This window comes from Tubulanus polymorphus, chromosome 4 (genome assembly GCF_964204645.1).
Source record: "Tubulanus polymorphus chromosome 4, tnTubPoly1.2, whole genome shotgun sequence".
NCBI lineage: Eukaryota > Metazoa > Nemertea > Palaeonemertea > Tubulaniformes > Tubulanidae > Tubulanus > Tubulanus polymorphus.
In genome coordinates, this window is record NC_134028.1 from 20,157,206 (window position 1) to 20,181,586 (window position 24,381).

A 24,381-nucleotide genomic window follows, 5' to 3' on the forward strand; every position below is an offset into this window, starting at 1 on the left:
CACTCGCCGGCGGTTCTGACTCTGAATTCACGTGGTATCGCATGAACCTATTATCAGTAACCACGCGTCAGTGAGACTGAGAGCGTCTGAGAGCCGTCGTGCAGTTAGTGCTTTCCATTAGTTTCTATTTTACTCGCTTCGTGCACTGAACGCTCAGTATCACTCGGCATCCTCCGCATCCCTCCTCTCCGCGGCGTGTTGGCTGACAACTTCATTGATCACACGACTCGCTACAACCTGACCGCATCGTCTCGGGATTTAAAATATCTCCTGGAATTTCAACAGTCACAAAGTATGGTAAGTTCAGAATAGCAGATATAGATTTAAAGAAAATAAAACAAAGCCAAAACAGTTTCAACAAGTTAGACTTTGAATTCCCGTTAAAACGTTAATATAGGGTTATTTACTATAATATTATAATGTTAATGATCGTATCTAAAATCCTGAAGTTGAGGCTTCATTCCGAATTTTCGATACAAGACAAAACTTATAGTAAATATTAAGATATACGAAATTCCTGTAAAAAGTATGTTACGTTAAACTTGTAGTTTTTGTAGTTTGAGTGTGGCGCGAAGCTAGAACCCAGTTCCGCGGTGTTGGTTCACTTTATCGAGCGAGGTTAGTTCATTTCAATCGTTTTGATAACTCCGGAGTCAAATTCTGACCGAGAAATCGCGGAGCTGGGTCCTGGAATAAATATTAAAATTCATTTCAAACGAGAAAAGAATTACAGTTAGACCCGCTTTATCCGGATCGGTTCAGTCCGGATTTTCGTCTTATCCGGGCAAAATTTGCAGTTCACTAGTTCATTGATATACAGGAAAATTACTAAATGTTAATCCGGATTTGCCGTGAACCATTTTCTGTTGGTCCAAAATCATCCGGACTAAGTGCTGACTCCTAAAACATGCAGCGCGCACGTAGCTTTATAACACAAAAAATCAATCTTGAGTCAAACAATAGTTGAGTCAACTTTGCGTTAATCAATCCAATATGATATTCAATAAAACTGCGATAAGAAATTGATTGTTTTACGGCCGCCTACACTTGATAAGTCGTAGATAAGTTTCGACGTTCATCCCGTCGTTCTCTACGTAGAATACATGAAAGCAAGAAAAACATCTAATTAATAACTTCAACGCCACACGACGTTTCACACTTTAACAACTTACATACAAGAAAAATTATACGCCAGAAGTACAAAAGAAAGTAATTAAACGCGCATCGAAAATTCTATCAATGAAATTCGCTGGGCTGAAGAAGTTATTACGCGCATGGGTTTACACTAATCGCTTTTTTATCGTCGATTGAATCTGTTTTAATCCGCGCACGTTTACGATTTCATTTATTCGGTAATCATTGAATTTTAATCGCAATATTAAATTTCAACTATTTGAAAAAAAAAGTTTTCTGGCTTCAAATGTCATCTCCTTATCGTCGTTCTCGCACCGTTTACAAGTGAAAACCCGCTGTTGATATTGAAATGTTATTTCTAACGGGGGTTTATCTAAATCCCATCATCATGGTCATAATCATTTCGGTGTCTCTGGTGATGGGATTAATAGATAATCCCCGAAAGTGTTGGAACATAAAATTTTCAACATCAGCCGTTCATCTGAGATAAATATCAGCCTAACAGTCAACTACTTATCAACCTGTGTTGGAAATTAGCGATTAAGTCGTATGAATTGAAGCCGCTTGTGGTGCGTCGGTTATAACCCCCAGAGTCTGTCCTCACTTCACAGAATCAGGAAGCCACGTGGTTTCCGGTTGATCGTAGGTTCTGGTGTATATATTGCGAACAGAATTATAGTGGGTTATAACATGTTACAGATATAACAAATCGACTATGTCCATAGTAATTAGTATCAGGCGATTATACCATAAAATGTACCGCGGACAAATTGCTTTTATGGATTCATAACAGTTTAATGCACAGTTCTCAGTTCGAAGTGAATTTATAAGGTGCGACGGATCCAATCCTGCGCTTTCACTTAACTCCAGTCAACCGTATTTCATAACTATCCAAAACCTAGTGTAGCGCAGATTTTAAACGTGTTGTCCTCTACAAAACACGTCGAATTTAGCCATCTATGATGAGTTGAATCTCACCAGTTATAGCCATAGATGATCGGCGCCGGTTTCAGAGGAAGGTTTTTCCATCATCAAGAAATTAAGGCTAAGTAGAAGAAAAAATTAACCCAACATCGCTTACCTTAATTCCATCGTACCTACTAGGACTGAAACCCGGCATCTCCAGAGGCGGATCTAGGAAAATGGTAAGGCGAGGGTCCAAAAGAAAAGAAAATACATTTCTCGGATATAAGGCAGCCACTAGCTTGGCCCCACCCTAGGAGTTGATATATTCTTGAAGAACCACGCCCCGATAGATTCTGAATTCCGAATGAATGAATGCAAATTTACAGGTTTTAACAATTTCTATCTTGGGAGACAAGGTCCGGATCCCCGAGACCACACCCCCTAAATCCGGCCCTGACGGCTCAGTTTCACAAAAAGGATTGAGGACTCAATCGATCTAAGATAAACTGAATTCATGAAGAAATTAAATCGATTTAAGAGTCAAAGCTTTTCGTGAAACAGGGCCCTGACCTCTTGCATGCCAGTCGAGCATGTTTAACCACTTGGCCATATTGACGAACTTTATAAATTTGTCCGCTCAATGTGGATGGCATTGTGCGTGGTGACCAGTCAGGCGAGTTGGTTCAACTCACTAACAATATTTTCATCATGTTATTTGACAAATACTATGTCCCTGGTCCGGCCCGTTTGCCTGTCAGTCAACGAATCCGCGACTACAGCAATAGATAGGTCATTCATTCAATAAGATATAAAGATTCAATCAGATAAACTTGTTTAAGACCCCTCCCGATCTGATCATAGGTTACCATTATAGCTCTGTAAATAATACCGTACACAATCTCATCTAGTCAATAATGCACGCAGTTTTGCTGGGAGGAAGAATATCGCAATTTTATATTTCATGAATATTTCAACGTGAAATGACCACGGCTTTAGAGCGATGATTTCCTCCGGTTTGGAATACGAACCGTCGCGACTCGGGTGTATCTCATGGCCGTAAAGAATGAAGTATTGTTTTTTTAAAATCCGCCAACCCCCGATCCGTCTCAGTCGACGGTTGTCTTTGGAAAAGCTAATGTAAGACGAAAATTCACGAATAATGAATAGGACCCGGCTGAACTTTAATAAGGGGATGGGGACGAGTTGATTATGATATCGAAATACAGTTGTGGGTGAACCCTATTATTATCTGAACACAAACAAATTTAGAACAATTTTCTTGACTGATCTGATTGGTTCGACAATTTTTGCTATACATCAGCTGAGATTCGACACTTGACATTTCGTGAGCGATATTATATTTAGTTTTATAGTGAATGCAGTTTTCATTTTTGCCATAAGTACAAAACCAGCTATCGAGCAACTGGTCCCTGATCTGATTTTAATCAACTATTGGCTAATTAGGTACTGAAATAATACGGGATCCAGTTCAACAGTTCTCGCTTAACCCTTTCAGTGCTGACTAATCAGTACCCTTTATTTGAATTTTTCTTTTAAATTCCACCCTAGTGTGTTGTATAACGGGAATACCGCTATAGTGCGTATACACGGCGTATACACGGTGTAGACGCACTGAAAGGGTTAAGATTTGATTCCAGGTTTACGAACTTATTTCAACTCTTGATTCAAACTAAATAAAAAAAGAAATGGTGAAACCGGTTTCTGAAATAAGTCTTTTGAATTGAAAAGAAAAGAAAACAATAAACCATTTTACAGTTGCTAGCCGCCATTTTGTTAGGGTACTTTTGTCCCGTATTGTTGGGTCATTTTTTTCGTTTTTTTAAAAACTATCCGTGATGTGTATTGTATCATATTTCATCTGCCCATGGATGGATTTTGACAACTTCAGCAACATTCAAACCGCATAAATCTCTAGTTTTCAGTTATGTAAAAATCATTTCTCAAATTTACAACAATGCGACATGAGAGCGATATAAAAATCGGTGGTCAGTTTTTGCCGTGCGCATAGAAATCCAGGGTACTGAAATTTGAAGTTCGTTATTTTCAGAAATAATTTTCTAAAAAATCCAAACATTTCAAGCACTGTGCGCATAAACGCCCCCTTTCAGGTGAACTTTGAAATTTTAAGATATCTTGCCTAGTTTTTTTCGTATGACACTTTAACTGCAGCGCGTGTATTGTCATTCCGAGATTCGGCGCTGTTTTCTTTGCGTGTATTTCAGTATATGGGTGTTATTTCTTCATTTTCACTACACTTGTCTCTACGGAAAATGGTTTTAATTGTTGGTACGAGTATCAGGTTTAAATATTACGGCATTAATACTGTATTCCGTTCTCCGGCGCTAGTTCGTAATGGCTGTAATGGTAGCCGCTTTTACGGCAGGCAGAGGCTTACGTACATGCACCCAAGAAAACCCAAAATATCACTCTTTTGTTGTAAATGCAATCCACACACTTCTTGCGTTTTTGTGATGGTAGATGTCACTTTTTACTTTTTATCACGTGCGTCTGACATTCGAACTTGATACTTGATATTTCACCACCAAAACAAGAAAGTTTTCCTATATTTTCTTCCCAATCTAATCAATCTTGTGTGTACTTAATACAAAGTATTCATAGAAAGTAGCTGAATATTTGCCCCACCCCATTTGTCCAGCTTTTTGACCACTTCTCCATCCATCTAATTTCAGTAGATTTTTATGTAAATTTATTGATAGACTACTGATTTAAATGGTCATCATACTCGATTTTGAGTGATATATTTCTTTTCTTCTTCCATCTCAATATAGGCCCATATATTCTCTTCCCGCGCGCAACTTCGAATGCGTGATCAAAATGCCGCTCAGTCTCGCTGCTAAAACTGGTCAGAAAAATCCCTTAAACCCCAACATCTCTAATGTCTTCCACCTATTATATTGCATAAACGACGTGATATTTAAACCTGATACTCGTACCAACAATTAAAACCATTTTCCGTAGAGACAAATGTAGTGAAAATGAAGAAATAACACCCATATACTGAAATACACGCAAAGAAAACAGCGCCGAATCTCGGAATGACAATACACGCGCTGCAGTTAAAGTGCCATAGGAAAAAAACTAGGCAAGATAACTTAAAATTTCAAAGTTCACCTGAAAGGGGGCGTTTATGCGCACAGTGCTTGAAATGTTTGGATTTTTTAGAAAATTATTTCTGAAAATAACGAACTTCAAATTTCAGTACCCTGGATTTCTATGCGCACGGCAAAAACTGACCACCGATTTTTATATTGCTCTCATGTCGCATTGTTGTAAATTTGAGAAATGATTTTTACATAACTGAAAACTAGAGATTTATGCGGTTTGAATGTTGCTGAAACTGTCAAAATCCATCCATGGGCAGATGAAATATGATACAATACACATCACGGAGGGTTTTTAAAAAAGAGAAAAAAATGACCCAACAATACGGGGCAAAAGTACCCTAACAAAATGGCGGCTAGCAACTGTAAAATGGTTTATTATTATTCGTTTGCTAACATGACAACTTGAAAGACTCTTTGAACTTATGAATAGAACGTCGTGTGTTCGTGTAAGAGGATACCTGCTTTTAGACTCCAGAGAAGATTATTTTGTTGTTTTTCAAATACAGACAATTTCCCTAAACATTAGAATGCAATATGTCAGCAGATGGAAAAAATAGCCGAAGCATTTTGAGCAGTTGTGTCGTTTCCATCGGGTATTGTTGCATCTACTGACATGATTTGAGTCACTGTTTAACTTCGGGTTTTTCTTTGATGCCGAAAAAACCGTTACAGTAATGTTTATATACGTTGATAACTACCGTGCGGATTTAAACGGTACTGCGTGAGTCGATGTGCGCACTACGTCATCAAAATGCATTTAAAATAGTAACCTCAGTTAAGAATTGATGCGTTTATTTTGTAATGAAATATATACTTCATGACTCTTAATTTCTATTCGATAAATTTGCCTGTCGTTTTAGTGATGAATTTTGAGCGGATGTGCTTAACGTCATCAATACTGGGGCTAGACCAATTCAATTCAATTGTCGAAATATTCAAATTCAAAATGAATTCATCGATCGTTGATATTGAAAAAGGCTACAATAAACCTCCAAGTTAGTTGTCTTGTATCGTCAATGCTGAAGCGAATGGTCGATTGGGATTAAACGGCCGATCTCAAACATATCTAGATCGTCATGCGCAACAATAGCGTTGTTTTCATCGAATTAATTGATATTTCCTGTATTCTTCATATCTGTATTTGCAGATGCCCTATGAAAACAATACTCCTCATACACTGATGACCTCTGATTATAGATTAATGGCATGCACGCGCTAGTTTGCCGTTGGATTCAATTTGCGTGGAATAGGCCTATTGCTTTAAATTAATGTGTGAAACATCAGGGGAAATCTTTAAGGGGGTGTGGGGGTTGAAGTTAAACCGTAAATGAATTAAGTCTTTGTTTGATTTCCGAGCTTCTTATTTCATTTATATATAAGGGTCACCAGATAACACAACGATTGCGTCGAAATATACCACTACACTCAAAAGGAGCGGAGAGAAAGCCAGTGAAACCAAGAGAGAGTAGAGAGAGCCAGTGAGAGGAGGTGGGGGAGAGAGAGCGAGAGAGTAGAGAGAGCCAGTGAGAGTGAGTGAGAGAGAGAGAGGTGGGGAGGGGAGAGCGAGAGAGCGAGAGAGGTTGGAGAGCATGTGAGAGTGAGTGTACATTCAGATGGTGGTGAAATTCCTACAGCCTCCAGGCAGCCACTTAAGTGTTAATGGAAAAAAACTCTTACTCTTTCGACCGTCTTGTGTAAGGACCTGTGGTTATTTAGTATTAATTATATTTAGTAAGGGAAGAATCCGGTGTAGATATTTAAAGCTGATATTGTTTGCCCGTGGTGATTGCTGTTACCGGGGCCACATCGCATGCGCTCCGCAAAAAATAACCCATGAATAAATTTCATCGCATATATTTCCATTTATGTTGTGTACGTATTACACATGAGTGAATAAAGAGGGCGCTGTCAGAAGAAGTGGTCACTTCAGACGTATTTGCCTCAGTAACGAGGTACGTGTGTAAAGCATACATTACTGGTGAAGCTGAACAAATTGTTTTGTCGCGTATAGCTCACCACGAGGGCGGGAAGGATTGATGAAAATTCGACAATAATTTGGGTGTCAATAAAAATGAGGAAACGAAGAACCTCTTCGATAATGGGGAATATGAAAAAACTCTTCTAGCAGTTGGTAAAAAGGGACTGTGGATTTCTTTGCCGCCTGCGACCTTTGCTGTTTTGAAACTCGCTGTTTGAAGCTGACATTCAGAATCACTTTCTTCTCCCGTGAAAACGTACGACGTAAAAATAGTACGTCGTGTATGCGATTCTCCTGGTGAATCGGATCGGATATTAATGTTTAGTAGATTAATCAGTTTCTAAAGGTTTCACTTTCAGTCCTTCTTTCTATACAAAATTCCATCAATAGAGAAATCTATCATTAGACACAGACGAAACGTCATTGGGGTTTGGGCAACGTCTCGTTTACGGTTCAATCTATTTCACTATAGAGGGAAACCCTAGACAGCATATCCGTGGGCGCGCTTCGGTTTTCGTGACTAGTCGAATAGCACACCAGTTCGGTCTTAACACATTTGGCAGCGTTGACTATTTCCGGACTATAGTTCAGGCTGACTGACATTCGGTTTCACTTTCGACTATAGTCGACTAACTCCGATAACCGAAGTTCGTCCTGTGTGCGATCCATGAGTCTAAAAAATGTCTTGATTCGTAATACTGGTTGATGGTGAGTTCGGCTATCGGCCTCGAACCGAGATGAAATGACAGTAGTCTGAAGTTGTTCGATTGGCTATCGAACCGAAATTTGCCGCGACTGGATAGCTTATTTGATTGGTTTTTTAACACAAATGAACTGAGACTGGTTTTAAATTCAAGATTTGACTTAGCAGCTGATCCCTGTTCCTTATAGATTTAACTCATAACTCCCTCAAAATTGAAAGTTGATTCATTTTCATCTCTATTTCGACCCGTTCCGAGTGGGTTTTTTTGTGGAAGGCCCAACGCAGATCTTATTTCATCACTCCCTCAAACGTCAAATAACTGTGGTTTCATAAAGTTCGGGACTTACGAAATAGCTTTGAATAAAGCGATGACAACCACCTGAACACACGTATTGTATATGATATTGTGAACCTGCTTTCCTCTGCTTCAACGCAATTAATACTCAACTACTCATGTGAAAACATCAAATTATTCCGTTTTACGTGCGCTTTATTTGATGCTTAAGTTTCATTCTCGAGCTCAATTTTTCTCTTTCGATCTATAGCACGAGTTGTCTACGTGTGATCAACTGTTTTTACAAATGTCAATATGCCTTATTGTGAATATTCAGCCCTAAGCCAGGAATTCTAAGGGGTTTCATACATACTAACCCTAAAAGGCATCAAAGTTTTAGCCCTTTATCTATATAGCTTGACACTAGGACTCGAACGTGGAACCTCCAGCGTGCAATGCTAGCGTACTGACCACTATATATAGACTTACCCAGTGATCTGGTCCAACGTCTTTTTGATGGAAAAGTGTGACTTCATCCATCATCGTGTTCCCGAAGTCAGTATATATAGATAATATATAGATTATATTCAAAATACGTCGGTAACATTCATGGACTTTCGTAAATTCATTATGTAGTATTTGATGAAATATTGTATAGCAGTGGAAATCGTGTGTTATTGACAAGTCAACCTTATTGTGAACTTACTACGAATACTAAGGGGATGGAGATGTTCTAACGATATGTTATACAGCATTTCAGGCAGAAATAAAAATATGAAACTGTCGGCTGACCGGAATTAGTGCCGAGTTGGAGGAGAATTCACGGCAAGTATCTGCAAGTAACTATGGACACTAACGTTTGCATCAACAACACCGTTATAGCATTAATAATTCTCACACGCTCGATACGTTGTCGTTTTCGTTCCTTGAGATTTTCAGCTTTCTGAAATTTCTGATTTCTCGGTCGCCTTGTCGCAAAGATAGAGACTGCAAAAACGAACACTACATTAAGACTTCACAAAAGTTTCATCGCCGTGTTAAAATACTTCGAGCCAGATTTTCTTAAATATCAACGCGACGAAGAGCTTGCGTTTAGTATTAAGTTTTGTATAATGGATCGCGTTCAGCTGGAGGTGAGGTCCGTGTATACGGAGAAATCTTAGTTTTGTCGGAAGCTCAATAAATTCAACTGCCTCGTCGTCAGGTCACTGTTTGATGCTACCAAACTGCTCCATTGCGTAACAGCTAATGGTCAACCATTAATATACGGTTATCATCCCCTTTTCTCCCCGCTCCCAGATAGTTTTTTTGTGAGAGCATATTCTCAAAGGTTTGCCTTGTGTAAACACGTTCTCCCTTTCACATATACTTCTCTCTCCACCGTATCACCGTATCCAGCTTAGACTATACCTGACTTGGGATGAGTACATACCTCATCCTGGCCCTGATGTCTCCTGTGCTTGGTTTTTATAATTTCACAGGCATGATTGATGGTGATATATTTCACTGGGCGCTCGGCGGTCGTATTGCTCGGCAAAGACCAACCTTACCATCTTAATCATCCAAATGCAAATTAATTTTAAAAATTCTAACATCTCGCTTGCGCGCGATCGCGGAAATAAGAAAAAACTTCGACTCCCGTAATTTCCTGACAACCCGTGAACCGAATACTAATCCACAAACTGAAGAGTCGAATTTTGAATTAATTTGAATCACAATTAAGTCGCTATTAATTTCACTAAAAGTTGCCTTTGATGTTTTCGAGAATTTTCCATACAAAACGAAGAAAATTATCGAATCGAATCAAATCCCTTGTAAAATTACGATTCCAACAAATTACGAAAATGCTCGTGAAAAACTGCGCATCGAATTAGATATTAGTCCGTTTGGTAAACTGATTAATCTTACACGCTAATTAGTCCTAGAGTATGAATTATTTCGTGGTGTCGCTGATGACAATGCGACGGAAACGTAGATTTTATATGTTTTGACGACTGATGTGGTTTGTTGTATAAAGAGATTTGTACGGTTTCACTCCGACAGCCGCCTCGAGGTGTGACGTATAACAGCAGTACAACTCGACATCAAGTAAAATTCCTCACAAACCAGATACTATATAGTACCGGTATCAATTACTGCAAGGACCTCCTTACTGGAGCACCCCATTGCTGGGAAACTCCGTAATGGGAAAGTAGCCTTTCTAATAAAGTGCCATTTCGAGAAGAAAAACCAATGCTAAAGTATCCATGAAAGTTTATTGAATAAAAAGACATGGCTAGTGGGACAAAAATGGCTCTGTTTCGCTAAACACAATTTATCTATAGTGTATGTATCAAGTCAACTTTTCTCAGAGAAAAAGTGGTCCTTAATCTTAAGATTGGTCTCAAGTCGTTGGATAGGTCATAGCACGAAACTGGCGGGCTGAGACTGGTCTTCTGTCGTTATAGACTGGCTTTAGAACTAAAGCTTTCATGGCTATGGTTCCCTTAGTCTAGTCTAAATCAACTGGCAACCGGCCCCAGCATCAGGGGCCAGTTGCACAGTCGCAACTTAAGTCCAAAAGTGGTTTTAAATCTTAAAACTGGTCTAAAGTTGTTAGATTGGCTATGGAACTAAGTTGGTCTAACCAGACTGGTCTAAAGTCTAAGACATGACGATGCAACCGGCCCCGGGGTTCTCTTTCAAAATGCATTCTTCTGTTAAGATAGTCCAAAATTTTTGGTAAATCCTAGAAATATAGATAAGGACACCTCCTAGCGTTTGATTATAGCTCGGTGCAGATCGGCAGTGAATCTGTTTCCCTGTAATATTTGTGTCGAACACTGAACTGTGAAATCAAACAAATTACACAATATTACGTTATTACAGGTATCCAATGATCATATAACTGTGTCATCATCGACTCGAATTGTTAAATGCTTGTAATTACTAATTCAGTCCTGTGCACCCGCGGGGTAAATACAGTATTCAAATTACTGAATCTCAGGACCCACAAACATAATAAACATCACTGACTAACGACGACATCAGATTAATCGTTATCATCTGTGTAATTTGACGGTATAACTCGGGAGGGATGTTATTGAGGAGAGAGGATGGAGAGTTAGAGAGATACAGGATTCACTGATATGTAAAGCAAACGATTCATACGTCGTGGAAGTTTCGTACATTATTGTTATACATCAAGGGAGGATATCTTAGTACACGATAATGCTAACTAGTACTGTTTATACATAGGTATATATTAGTGTTCATTGTTACATCTCTTCAATTCTTGAAAGGCATAGATTGAAGCCACTGCCTTCATCTCGAGTGTGACATTTAATTGGCGTACATGTCGAAACCGGTTTTCTGACGCCGTCAAAACCGTACAATGATGTCTTTCTATCCATATATAGGTTTTGTGTGAGTCCAAGTGCACTACGTCATCAGTATTGGCGTTTCAAAATAATAGATTTACAATTATAAATTTTGAAGTTAATTTTGAAATCAAATGTATTTCTAGACTCTTATTTTTCTATTCAATATTAAGGTTCATCTTTTATTGATAATATATTTTGAGCGGATGTGCCCGACGTTGTCAATATTGGGGCTAGACTGGTTACCGGTCAGTACGATTCAATTGTCGGTACTTTCAAATTCAAAATAAATCTATATTGATACTAAGCATTATATACTATAATTCATTAAAATATGATAATGTAAGCAATATATCGTTTCATTTTTCTTCTAGGCGTCACTAAACTTTCAAGTTAGTTTTCTTGTTACCAGGACAGTCCGAATTTGATGTATTCGGTCAATCGATAAATGGATAGTTGTTTATTTGTTGTCTCGACGTAAACGTGATTTCGAAGACTGTGCTCGCATTAAAAAAGTGATTTTACGTATACACTATTACAGGGTGCCACGACTACGAAATATTGTCCTGCAATATGTTGTTACAATGACTTATTGGATTCTATTTTCAATATCTAGTCAGACAAATAATGGGCTAGGCCTACTCGACACTAGTCTTTCATCACTTGGAAGTTAAAAATTAAATGTGTACAACACGAATTTCATTTTGTTGATGGCGTCTAAAATCATCACCGACATCCACATCTTTCCGGTAGTAACATGATTGAGTCTAAACATTTGTGTTTTCCTCAAAAGTTTATTTTCTTTTTCTGTTCGCGGTCAAATTGAATTACATCGATGTCTTTGCAATATGTGTCCCCATTCAATAAGCTACTACTTATGCCCGTGGGTGGCTGTTGTTGGACGGGCCGGGTGTTGTGTGGGTTGCTATTACATAGAACCGTTTTCTTTTCCCCGATCGTTAAAAACGTGTCGTTATCGAAATTGAAATCTAAGAAACGTGGATTAGATGTATTTTTTTTCAGTATATAAGTAGTATGTAATTTAGTTTTCACGTTCAGATCGGACACTCGTTACTCTATAATTACACACGTGAAGCGTTGCTTCGGGACATTAACTGGACATCATCCATAATGCTCAACCATTCTACCCTGTCCATATCGCCGTGTCAACTTGCTAAGGTCGTTTTTGAAGTGGGTTATCGCGCTCAGGTTTTGGCGGTTAAATAATTATGTACGCACGCAGCTAACGTAATATCTATATGATATTTGTCCTGTCCACACGTTTAACGAAATTCACTCATCAACCTTTTCCACCACAACCTTTTCCTGAGGTTTATACTCTTAGGATTCAATTCAAATGAATTTTCATATCATTTCAGTTTAGGCTACATTAAACCCAAGTCACTGTACTTGGTTTCAGGTCAACGTACAAGAAAGAATTGCAGAGTTTAAAGATCGACACTCGCGACGACTATTCGACAATTGTTTGCTTGATACACAATCTTGAGATAATCTTATATAAAAATTCATATCAATATGTTTTATTATCAGTCAGAATATATATATATATATATATATATATATATATATATATATCTTTATCAGTTCGTGGCATTTGAATTAACATTCATATTGTTGTTCTAGATGCTGTCAATTGCGCCATTTTTACCAAATTTTTCAAAAAATTTCTGGCCCAAGTCAGATATAGCATAGTATAGTGCCTTGGCGTAGAGTTAATAAGTTGTGCGGTTAATGTATCAGCGCATTAATACATTGGCGCATGAATACATTGATAATTGGGTATTAATGCGCGGCAAAGGAACAGTTCATGTACAGGTTGACCGACGACTAGTGACAGTTGACAACTGTTGGTTGTTTGTTGGTTGGCCCATTGGAGAGATGATAGAGTGCATATCTCACCCGCTGGTTGACGGTCGACGGATGACACGATGCAATGTTGTCGCCAATGTACAAGGATCGTGGTGACAAAAATGAGAGACGATAGAGTGCATAGACCTATATGATCCGCTGGTTGACGGTCGACGGACGACACGTCGCAATGTTAACGCCAATGTATGTAAGGATCGTGGGTTCACTGGTTGACGGGTGACCACAAAACACAAACAAACAAGAGAAGTAAATAAACAACGTATTAATGTATTAGGTTTTCTTTACGAAATGATTACACAATGAAATTTAGTTATCATCGTCATCGTTGTTATCAGTTTCGGCCTCAGTTTGCGCTGCCTGAGTCAGTAAGTCTCTCAGAAGCTCTATGTGAGGATGTTCAGCTATGCATAAGTCCATTAGTTGGTCAGACACCCCGGTGGTATACAGAATTTCGCGGTATAAGTGTCCTGATTTATTCCGGCACTTTTAAGCTGCGTCGCATCAGGTCCCAATGTCTCCGGTGCCGGTTCATAGAAAATGTGTCGAGTAGCGTTGCGCATTTTGCGGTTGGTATACCTACCGAATCCTGCACTCTCTCGTGCTTGCAGTTCAACTGAAATTGAAATAACGATACTGTGGTCAACATAATAATGTGGATTGCTTAGATTAATTGCGATTGTTGTAAAATGTAAAATAACATGTAATTAATTTGAAGTGAGCATAGCGTACCTATAATTTGTTGAGCTAGAGAGCCTTTTGTATGTCGCTGTATTTGGCGGCTGTCGACTAAAGGGCCTGGTGTTTGGTCACGTGGTGTGTTTGGTGTATGAGGTTAATAGATCGTTGATAGTTAATTTGTTGGTTGGTAGATACGTCGACACGTTGACACATGGAATGTTAATGGCTGGCGATATGAATGTGTCGACATGACAACTTTCTTTGGGATACACATAAACCGAACAACGCAGTTAGCATACGCGAAGGAACTATTCTATGCAATACCCTACTTGAGCCAAATTGCTTTAGTCGAGGGGGGACACCCCCTCGAGCTCCCGCTGCGCGGCTTGCTGTTAAAGGTAGAAGTCACTTTTTGCCCATGAATTCCTGTTCGGACCCCTGCTTTCTTTCAATTCTAGATCTGCCCCTGGGATGTTGTCACGTGAATTTCCACGTCACATTGAACTCATCCCAGATGGTGTCACATAGTATTTCGTATCGACCCGGTTTACACCCGGCGTAAGTTTACCGCAAGAACATGAATAATATATCTACGTAGATTAGTATTCCAGTCTTACGCGTTCAATCAGTATAAACAAATACGCACGATATTAGTACAAATAATCGTCGATTACTTCAATCTACAAAGCGAGACAACTTTAGGCTCGGCTTATACTGTTTTTGCCTATATAAATGTACCTATTAGGATGATTAGATAGATTTACTTCAGAGAACTAACGAGTTACTCCCGAATTGATATTTACCGTATCTAAATAAATTATCCGACAACATTTCAAATAGTCGTTTTGACACAGGGGAAATCATCATTCTGTTGTTTTTAACACTACTTTCCCAAAGCACGTCGCCTTCGATCCTGACCTTCGTACTCGTCGAAGCCTTTTTATCTAATTCTCTTTAATTAATTCTAATCCGAATTAGATTTCGCCTTTAGAAGTTAAAAGTTTATGTACACATGTTTTCGTTTTCTCTATAATTCCGTAAAAATCGAAATTCTTTCCTTTTGAACTAAACGAGATGGATTCACTTTAAGAATGTTTTTTTTTATATGACCTTTGACGAACGTAAAAAATTTGCCATCTTCTTTCGGTAGGGATATTTTTAAATTTTCCATCGGAATTCGCAGGGGCCGCGTTTTAATGAATTCGACATAAATGATATTACGATATAACGAAATCGTGATAAAACATTGATTGAATATGAGACCAACCATATACACCCCCCCCCCCGTACCAGCGACCTCTTCGGCAAAAGAAGTGAAAAGGAGAAATTATAAGTTATTAACCATTCACGATGAGAATTGGTATTTGCACGGCTAAGCTTCTAACGCTTGCGCGGCGACGCTGGTCTCTAATCCCAATGGGTAACGATACGATATTCAATACAAAACATCTCCATAATTCAGTATTTCCAGTAACGGCGTCGTCATTTTTGACCGACGGTCCGTTACCACTGGTTATTAGCGCACTCGTGACCCCGAGAAGTAAAATAGCTCCGATATCTCAGCGATCCCTCGTGATTTTCAATCCGCTGATAGCTCATGGTATATCTTGATATATCAAACGCGTAGAACGAGAACTATTTGACATTAATTTGGAATCATTGTGACAAGAAGCGGTAGCAGCCTAAAGGTTCTCATCAGAATAAGCTGACTTAGTCCACAATTACTTCACCGTTCAAAACATATTTTGCAAAGGGTTTCTAAATGTGAGATTTTCCACGGGCCGGAGCCCTGCGAGTCTAGGGGTCAGATGAATATTATCACTTCGAAACTTTTCTGCAGTGTCCATGGGTGATATAAGAGAACCGTTTGAACCATTGTCCATCGACTGGTTCAGGGCTGATGAAGGGTCCCTAAGTCTGGGGCCCGTAAATTGATTAATGGGGCGGCGAATAAATAGTTACACGTAAATGACCTTTCACGATAATAGCAATAATATAATGCATTATTTAAAAACGCTTCCTCAACCATATTACCAAAGGGTATTTCTGAACGTCGGCTTAGTACAATCAAAAGCTTTATGTACCACCTACACATAAAAAGTTGTAAAACTAATAGCGAAACAACAGAATGTAAAAATAGAGAACTGCTGTTGGTTATTAGGCGCGTTCACACGACGTAATTTAGACCGGTCTAAATTTGGTCCGGTCCAATATAGACCGGACTAAGCGTTAACACGGGCAAAAATGCCGTTCCAATTTAGACCGGTCTAGTTTAGACCGGTCTAATTTGGCACGGTCTAAAAGAGCGAACCAGGTCCGGACCAAATTTTGGACCGGTCTAAATATGCGTGTGTGGACAGAAACTGGAACCAGGTCCGGTCTAAATCGTCATTCTGAATCTCTGCGGTAGATGTCGCAACCTCTGCGGTAGAGTGTGAGTCCAGTTTATTAAGTTTTAAATGCTTTTATTACCGTTTATGTAATTATTTTTAAGTACTGTTTTTCCTCCCCATTCAATGGAAATGTTTGGAGCGTAATTCGTATTCGTATATCGCGATCATCATCCGTTTTATTGCCGTGCTTTGAACCGTGTTTAAACGACACTTAGAGTTTCAGCATGATAGAATAACATCGAATTCGCAAAAATGTATAAACCTGACAGAGGATCGAATTGGTCAAATGAAGAATGTCTTGCTCTACTTGGAATCTGGAAGCAAGACTTCATCCAGGCGCGATTAATTATTTAGCAGATGGCGACATCTTGTGCGCCCGGTGACAAGCGGATTTTATCACCGCGTGAGGGACAAGTCTCGTGTGTGACGTAATCTTATACAGATCACTTTCTTAATTTTACAGACAAAAGAAAGAGACAAGAAACGTGTTTTTCGGTCGGAAGTTGTTTTGTTACAGTAACTTATCTGCGGTAGAATCGGATTGCTGTATTCACTGATCGGTTTACTAAAAACAACTCGATGATAGTCTCCTGCTATCAGACAACCCAGCTCAGTTTCGAGAAGAGGGCTTTCAAATATCATTTTCAGGCGCGGATCCAGAGGGGGTTCAGGGGTCGTGGCCCATCTCCCCCCTGCTCGGCTACCAAATAAATTTTGGAATCATTTTATTGAAGGAGTGTACTCAAGACAAAGCGGGCGAATAGTACTACATAATCGGTACCATATCATCTTATGTTTGGCCAAACAATACGCCGTATAGGCCCCGTATCGGAGATTTTAGTCGGGGGTTTAACATTTACATTCTTTATGAACCCCCTCCTGGAAAAAATGATGGATCCGCGCCGGCTTATAGGATTATCTTAATGCCACGGAATATGAATTTCGTGAGGCATACATAGAATAGGTGAGTTTTGAAGAGATTAATATTCACCGAGAACCGTAGAACTGGGTCCTGATAGCAAATCTCTCGTTCTCTGGCCTAAGACTTTAGGAATATGGACATAATAAGCCTTTTTACAGTTTCCAGGCGCCATTTTTTGGGTACCTGCCGGGTCCGCATTGTTGAATTTTTTGTCCCTATTTTTCTCCATTTTAATCTCTTTATTTCGTGCATATGTCTGGATTGGATTAAGATAGAAACAAAGTAAAAATATCGATGAACTCGGCTGATAATAAACTTTTTCATGATATCACTCATTTATAAAGTTAATGCAACAATGTGCGCTCGTGAAGTTATAAACTTTGATATCGTCTTCCCGATAATTCAACTTGAATTATTGCATCATTGCGCGTTAAAAGTTTGTTTTTGCGCGGTAATATTTGTTTTTGCGCGGTCATACTTGTTTTTTGCGCGTTTTCGTTGAGGACGAAAAAAAATTTACATGGGATGGCCCGAATCAGCCACCATACTCATCTCATTCAGAAGTTCGTAATTCTTACAAATTTTTATCTACATTTTTTGAGTTTTCAGGATCAATAGCCATCTATATGTGGTCTTATATACTTTTTACCGTTTTCAAATATCTTTATCACTTTTTAAGTAATTGCTCCAAAACACGTTTTCCTGGGTCCCCTTTGTGCATCTTTATGTCAGGAAATTTCACAATTTTACCGGTCCCTACTTTGTTGAAAATCAATTTTTTAAGTAACCATGAAAAATGGTAATTAAAGATATATATTCTCTAGGATTAGTCAAAATAAACGAAATAACCCAGGTGTTGCTTTAACCAGCTACCTAGTTTCACAACAGAAATTATCAATTTGTCTTACGTGTTTCATTCGATTCCAAAACGGCACGTACGTAAACGATCGCAAATGTGAAAGTCAGACATTATGTGGCACATGTATGAGGACCACAGCCTCAAAGCTGTGTCGTATTGCCGTCGCAAATTTACATGGCTACTTACGTGAAATGGGCTAATAGAGACCTTGTATGATCAAAACTGACTTAAAATTCGTGCCAAATCTCAAAACAACTATCAAAAGCACGAGATCAATTTTGACAGAAAGTAAACGAATGTTATGTTCCTCAATATATACTAATATATTCCAAAGTTCCAATCTTTCCAACACATTGACTAAGGCTAATATATTCAAATTCAATTTGAAACACCTTCCAGCACGTGTCACGATCAGTAATGAAGATCGAACATCGAACATTCTCAAAATAGCAAACCTGGTCCAACGGTTTGCGTCAAGTTTGACACAGCCATGGCTGCCTCCATTTGCGTGGAGCTGCTGCTGAAAATTCAAAAAATGTAAATCGGGTACCGGTATTTAACCGAGGACCGAGTGCTCGCCATTACACCATGGTATTTCTGATGGTTTACTTTTGAGCAACTGGCTCCAGAATCACCTGCCAACTTCCATATTTCATTGATGCAATATACCGTGAAACAATATGTAATATTGACGGGAGATCATTGAAACTTAAATGCCTGACTCCAGACGACTTATTTCTACTTTTTTGACTATCTTAGATGATTGGGATAGGGTTCCAAAAATAAGGACATTTTCCGCAGATTAAGGCTGCGAGTAAGGTGCCTCTCAGTGTTGAAACAAATACATCCAAAACGATGTAATTTGCAAGAGAATGAGTGTTAGATTTGTAGGTTTTATGCGATCATTGTCTTGACAAAGATGGTAACCTTAATGGGAAGTGCAGGGGTCCGGACTACCCAATCCCCAAACCCGTAGTCTGCCCCTGTTTTACTAGAAATATATCTTTATTTACCATTTTTTCAAATAACTAGGTGCCCTTGTTTCCATAGTTACTGAAAATTTTGATTTGAATTAAGTAGGACCGGTTAAATTGTAAAATTTCTTTATATGTGTAAACATGATACTCTAGAAAACGTGTTTTGGAAGTTTGATTCGCAATTACTTAAAAACTAATAAAGATAATTGAAAACGGTAAAAAGTATATAAGACCACATATAGATGTCTATTGATCCTGAAAACTCAAAAAAAAATGTAGATTAGAATTTGTAAGATTTACGAACTTTTGAATGAGATGAGCAATAATTCAAGTTGAATAATCGGGAAGATGATATCAATGTTTATAACTTCACCAACGCGCATTGTTAACTTTATGATTGAGTGATATATTAAAAAAGTTAATTATCAGCTGAGTTCGTCAATATTTTCACTTTGTTTCTATCTTTCTCGAATCCAGAGATATGAACGAAATAAAAAAAATTAAACGGGGAAAAATAGGGACGAAAAATTCAATAATGCGGACCCGGCGGGTACCCGAAAAAAATGGCACCTGGAAACTGTAAATAGGCTTATTCCAAGTGTTTGTAATGGGCAGGGGAGTAATCGATTAATCACGCTATTCTGGGATCAATCAACAGATACTTACACCATCGATGTGAGGTGTGAATGTTAAAGTTAGTTATCACACTTACTGTAACACAACACACGTCATAAACTTTCTAGGACATTGACCACATGTTTATCCAGGAGTGGCTTCAGCAGAGGAGAATTTAGAGGGACGAAAGCCCTATTTCTACCAATATCACTTTTGCCAAAAGTATCTCATAGAATCACTATGGATGCTCAGAAAATTATCCTTTGAATTTCAGATTTTCATGGCCCAAATCCTTTATTTAGGCGTGTGATGTTTTGCCCCCCCCCTTCTAAATTCCTGGATCGGTAGACGCGCTCGATGCTCCGCTACGCTGTCCACCTTCTGCACTCTGTCAACCCCATTCACTCAGCAATATGATTATATAACACAGACCATCGATTTAGCAGAAAGGTTTTCAGCTATTGATAAACAACGATTATCGCATCGGGCGTGCACAGTTACATCCGGTCTGGATCTAAAATCTAAAATACCATCTGAAACGACGATTCAATCGATCGGATTACAGTGGGGCTTCACTTTCCGGAGTTTCTTCTCATTCACTGCTTAAAGATAGGAGACCTGAATAGTGGTATTGTAGCTCTCACGTACTCGGTACACGGCACCACTGTCACCTCGGGTTCTCCTGGGACCGGTTTGTGGTCGCAAATAAGCCTCACGGTCCCCTGAGAGCGGAAAGTCGTATAGGCTGAACGAGAACATTCTCTGTGAGTAAAAAAAATCCCACGCGTTGAAAGTGACTTAAGTGACTGTTGTTAGTTTCTGCAAACTTATCACGAACTCGCTTCCTGAAAAGCCGACGTTCCGATCGACCCGATCTGTGAATATGATGAGTGAGAGACGGAGCTGTGAGGGGAGGGAAGCAGGGGGTATGGAGGACGGGGAAGGTTAGGGGTTAAGGAATGGGAGAGAGGATAAATACTTAATAATGAACCTCTGGCGGGGTACTTGATACAACGTAACCCACCACACCCCATCCTAGACACTTACATAACCCTTTCTCTTGGTCAGCTAAACAAGTTTTGAACGGTAATAAACGTTTGTATCTAGAGGATTGTTAGTGAATAGAGTCACAACACCTATGTGATCACCACTGTTAAATTATCATTGTAAACTTTTATGGTTAAAACGCCCCTAGGCCCACTTTACCCCGATCTTATCCTGAAATGCCTGGGAATTTTCGGTCTCCAATTTTGAAATTGGATTAGACCTCCGATTGCAGATTAGTTATAAATAATAGATAACTTGCACCCAACTTCTATGATCATTGTGAATTTTCTAACATTTTGGGAGCCCCTGGGGCTAAAAACCTGGAATGTGCAACTTTAGACTTCACTTTACACCAGTCCCATCCTCCCCGGCAGGGATTCGAACCTGATGGCATCGAGATTGCCACTTAACGAAACCCTGCCACACTCGACCGAGTGCGCAGCTACATGCGCAGCTTAGCTGATGTCATTATCAGCTAATCAGATATCCCGTTTTGTTTTAGCCCGGGTTTTCCCATTCATAGTTCTTCCGTGAAATCTACCTCAACGATTATACAACGAGCAATCTGATTGATGCCGCAAGTTTTCGTGCGACAAAGCTGCGCATGTACCTGCGCACCCGGTCTAGTGTGACAAGGTTTCGTACTGTGGCAATCTCGATGCCATCAGGTTCAAATCCCTGCCTGGGAGGATTGGACTGATGTAAAGTGAAGTCTGAAGGTGCACATTCCAGGTTTTTAGCCCATGAAATGAACCATTCAAACATTTTGTACCTGAAAGTATGTTTAAATATGTCGCCTAGCTCCCAGATTACAAACTATGCCAAACTGCGTCAATCACTGTGCGATTAGCACGTTTAAGATTCCATAGATAAACTCGTAGAATCTACTGATTATCTATCTGACTGGCGTCGATAACAAAACGACATTTTTGCATTACATGCAAAGAAAAATCGTTTATCTTTTTTACCATCGACAGGAATCAAATTTCTCTTTCATTTTCTAGCGCTAAAATGGAGTGACAAAATACACCACGAATTTCTATGGTTCGTTTATTGTTATTTCATTTTCATGTGATAGAAAACTATAATTAGATCACGTGTTCTTTGCGTAGCAATCAGTGGTTCCAGTTTTCCCCAGTAGCCAGCGTGTTAGAATTGCGCGCGCTTCCTATTCGTATTCGTATTCGCTAGCAGTGGTAGCGCTATGGGATAACAGTATGTGTTCCTTTAAAATATGACATTCGACATTTGGTTCAATCGAATGCATTACAAAGATGAATCTTCGGTTTCATCTAAATCCCTGCAATAGTAGAAAATGTTTTGCGCAAAAAAAATAACGGAGAAATGAATTTCGAAACAGATTAGAATATTGTAATTTTGGTAGTAAGAGCTCTGTGTGCCCAAATAAAAACCCGCAGTAGATTTGTAGAAAAGTTTATTTTCTAACTGTTTCGAGGTTAATTCGAAACCTCATCTTCAGAGGAAGTAAAATAAGTTATTGTTTTATTCTATCATTTTAGTTCCTGAAACTGTTTTCATCATTAACTAATCATTTTAGTTTAGAAACTGTTAGAAAATAAACTTTTCTACAAATCTGTGGGGTTTTTATTTGTTAACTGTACTGAGATTTATATCAGTTCGCTACAATCACTTTGTGTGCCATTTTCTCCCGTGAAAAAAGAATATCTAAAACGCTGCGCAAACTTTGAAAATCCGCTTACGTTTTCTGTCTAATTGATATTAAACCCAATGGCGAGAAGAGACACAAACCCGGAGGATTCTATATCGAATTTTTGGTTTCCCTGTGGGTTGACGAAATTTCGCATGTACTTTTAATGAATATGTGTTTGAATTTTTAAAAATCAAAAGTTTTATAACGTTTACACTGATTTCCGCTAATAGATGACATGACATAAAGGGACTAGGTGACCAGCCTAACAGTTCGTAGTCACAGGACCTAGTTCGACCATGCTGTACCGAGTTCCACAGTTCGGGATCCAGTTCCACAGTTCTGGGCCTAATTCCACAGTTCTGGATCCAGTTCCACAGTTCTAACCCTAATTCCACAGTGCTGGACCCAGTTCCACAGTGCTGGACCTAGTTAGACTTTGATGGATCCAACCCGTTCCGAAATCATTTCAACAGTTCAGGATCCAATTCCACTCTGAGGCTAGTTACGCAGTACTGGGTCCAGCTCAACAGTTCTGGACTCATTTCCACAAAAATGAAAATGGTGACTAATTTTCAGTCATACAGCCGAGAACTGTAGAACCTGGGACCAGTTCTATAGACTTAAGACCAGTATAATTCCTTCTCCTTTGTATAGCTAATCTAACATTTTAGAACCAGTCTTAAGATCTGAGATCGCTTTTAGACTTATGTCTCGACTATGGATTCGGACCCTAGTCTAACTAGCAATGGGTCTATAGGTCTAAATGATTTCAGTTCTGTCCAGTGTATACATTCGGGACTTGCTGTAAATTGACCAATTTTCAGTAATGGGAGTAATAATATTCGATGCCATTTCTCGCTGTTATTCGCTTGTTACGCCCACAGCTGTGAAACTAAGATGGGTTGGTCACGTGGACGATGCTGGCGGGGGTGCATGTCGTTGTCACATGGCGGTTACTTGCGGGGGTGGGGCGATCATGAATGTAGGTAAAAATCCCCCTGGTAAAAATCCCCCCGGTAAATATCCCCCAGGTAAAAATCCCACAAGGTAAAAATCCCCCCATATCCACTTTTCTATAAAACTAGAGTAGAAAAAATTAACTTTTTACAACATTATTTAGGAATACATAAGTACATTAGATATTTTATTTTTACTTTTAAACCATAGTTTTTATAGAAAATTTCAAAATTATGATAGTGTCATTTTTGATGCATGGCGTATATGCTAAGTCACATAATAATGTCATTTTTACTGTACATAAAATCAAAGAAGTTAATAACTGTAAACTAGATGATTCCGCGACTAGATAATTCTTAAGTAATAATTATTCATTTTCAACAGTGACCACCTAATTAGCCACTTTAGTTTAAATGACCAATTTCAATCAACTGACTCGTACCCTTAGAATAAGTATTTTGTCTCTACAGTAATTATTCTTAAATTATCTTAGGGGTAATCACTCCAGTGCCCAAAAAATTGTAAATCAAATGGGTTGGCTCTGTGACTAAATAACTCTTAAGTAATGATTATTCATTTTCAACAGTGGCCACTCTTTAATTAGCAAGTAGGCTAGTTTAAATGACCGAATTCAATCAACTGACTCGTACCCCTAGAATAAGTATTTTGTCTCTACACTTATTATTCTTTATTAAACGTTTGGTAACCGTATTTAATGGATGGAATTACTATACTAGAGTTAAATAAAGCAATAAAGTGCAATAAAATTTCGAATCTATATTTTTTAAACATAATAGCTGTTGAAAATTTTAGTGAAATCAATTATGGGGGGATTTTTACCAGGGGGGATTTTCACCTAAGGGGATTTTTA

General features: G+C 38.8%; 1 protein-coding gene across 1 annotated transcript in view; it reads left to right on the top strand.

Moving 5' to 3' along the window:
• The first annotated feature begins 221 nt into the window (after positions 1–221).
• Positions 222–24,381, top strand: part of LOC141904733 (uncharacterized) — a 39,879-nt gene continuing 15,719 nt past the window's right edge. Inside the window, exon 1 of the mRNA XM_074793380.1 lies at positions 222–297. The gene's annotated coding sequence lies outside the window, so the exon portion shown is untranslated. The remainder of the gene's footprint in view (positions 298–24,381) is intronic.